The following is a 2,500-nucleotide window of genomic DNA, read 5'->3' as shown; positions in this document are numbered from 1 at the left end:
GCCGAAAAAATGACAAAGTCCCACAGACGCCCCTGGTCGCCCAAACACTCAACGCCCCTGGTCGCCCATCCGAAAAAATGACTAAGTGCCAACAGCGCCCCTGGTCGCCCAGCCCAAAAAATGACAAAGTGCCAACAGCGCCCCTGGTCGCCCAGCCTTAAAATATGACAAAGTCACACTTCAGGCCGAATTGTGCTGAACAGAGGCCGACCTGCCTGGTTCCCTGGAGCGGCCAAATAACAGGCAATGTCCCGGTGTCTGCCCGGTCCCTCAAACGCCCCTGGTCGCCCAGGATTAAAATATGACAAAGTCCCACTTCAGGCCGACTTGTGCTGAGCAGAGGCCGGCGTTCCTGGTTCCCTGGAGCGGCCGAATTAAAGGCAAAGTCCCGGTGTCAGCCCGGTCCCACAAACGCCCCTGGTCGCCCAGCCACACGGCGCCCCTGGTCGCCCATCCACAAAAACGGCAAAGTGTCAAAAATGCCCCTGGTCGCCCAGCCAATAAACGCCCCTGGTCGCCCATTCATAAAAACGGCAAAGTGTCAAAAATGCCCCTGGTCGCCCAGCCACACGGCGCCCCTGGTCGCCCATCCACAAAAACGGCAAAGTGTCAAAAATGCCCCTGGTCGCCCAGCCACTAGCCGCCCCTGGTCGCCCATCCATAAAAACGGCAAAGTGTCAAAAATGCCCCTGGTCGCCCAGCCAATAAACGCCCCTGGTCGCCCATTCATAAAAACGGCAAAGTGTCAAAAATGCCCCTGGTCGCCCAGCCACACGGCGCCCCTGGTCGCCCATCCACAAAAACGGCAAAGTGTCAAAAATGCCCCTGGTCGCCCAGCCACTAGCCGCCCCTGGTCGCCCATCCATAAAAACGGCAAAGTGTCAAAAATGCCCCTGGTCGCCCAGCAAACAAACGCCCCTGGTCGCCCATCCATAAAAACGGCAAAGTGTCAAAAATGCCCCTGGTCGCCCAGCAAACAAACGCCCCTGGTCGCCCATCCATAAAAACGGCAAAGTGTCAAAAATGCCCCTGGTCGCCCAGCAAACAAACGCCCCTGGTCGCCCATCCATAAAAACGGCAAAGTGTCAAAAATGCCCCTGGTCGCCCAGCAAACAAACGCCCCTGGTCGCCCATCCATAAAAACGGCAAAGTGTCAAAAATGCCCCTGGTCGCCCAGCAAACAAACGCCCCTGGTCGCCCATCCATAAAAACGGCAAAGTGTCAAAAATGCCCCTGGTCGCCCAGCAAACAAACGCCCCTGGTCGCCCATCCATAAAAACGGCAAAGTGTCAAAAATGCCCCTGGTCGCCCAGCAAACAAACGCCCCTGGTCGCCCATCCATAAAAACGGCAAAGTGTCAAAAATGCCCCTGGTCGCCCAGCAAACAAACGCCCCTGGTCGCCCAGCCGAAAAAATGACTAAGTGCAAACAGCGCCCCTGGTCGCCCAAACACTCAACGCCCCTGGTCGCCCAGCCGAAAAAATGACTAAGTGCCAACGGCGCCCCTGGTCGCCCAAACACTCAACGCCCCTGGTCGCCCAGCCTTAAAAATGACTAAGTGCAAACGGCGCCCCTGGTCGCCCAGCCGAAAAAATGACAAAGTGCCAACAGCGCCCCTGGTCGCCCAACCGAAAAAATGACTAAGTGCCCGCATCTTTTGCGTTGACCCCCCACCTCTACCCTCAAACCAAAAAGATGCGGAGGTTTGACCCAGATCTCCAAAACACTATCGGCACATATATAGGGAACAGCATTTTAAGAGCTTTTGGAGCCGAAAATATGACAAAGTCCCACTTTTTCGAAAATATGACAAAGTCCCACTTTTCGAAAATATGACAAAGTCCCACTTTTTCGAAAATATGGCAAAGTCCCACTTTTCTGAAAATATGACAGAGTGCCACTTTTGTCACAAATGAGTGCCTGGCTCCCCGGCAATGTGAAACACGAACACGGACTGGAGAAGCGGGCGGCTTTGCCGCTCGCCGCGGCCTCGCTCCGGAAGGGGGGGGGCCGCTTATGAAACACGAACACGGACTGGAGAAGCGGGCGGCGTTGCCGCTCGCCGCGGCCTCGCTCCGGGTGGGGGGGGGCCGCTAATGAAACACGAACACGGACTGGAGAAGCGGGCGGCTTTGCCGCTCTTCCCGGCCTCGCTCCGAGCGGGCGGGCCGAATATTAAACACGAACACGGACCGGAGAAGCGGGCGGCTCTGCCGCTCGCCGCGGCCTTTCGGGGGGGCCGCTTATGAAACACGAACACGGACCGGAGAAGCGGTCGGCTTAGCCGCTCTTCCCGGCCTCGCTCCGAGCGGGCGGGCCGCATATTAAACACGAACACGGACCGGAGAAGCGGGCGGCCTTTTGGCTCGCCGCGGCCTTTCGGGGGGGCCGCTTATGAAACACGAACACGGACCGGAGAAGCGGTCGGCTTAGCCGCTCTCCCCGGCCTCGCTCCGAGCGGGCGGGCCGAATATTAAACACGAACACGGACCGGAGAAGC

The sequence above is a fragment of the Hippichthys cyanospilos genome, chromosome 22, assembly GCF_059441005.1.
Source record: "Hippichthys cyanospilos isolate Australia breed blue-spotted pipefish chromosome 22, RoL_Hcya_1.0, whole genome shotgun sequence".
Lineage (NCBI taxonomy): Eukaryota > Metazoa > Chordata > Actinopteri > Syngnathiformes > Syngnathidae > Hippichthys > Hippichthys cyanospilos.
The sequence above is the reverse complement of the archived record's forward strand: the minus strand, read 5'-3'. Positions refer to the sequence as shown.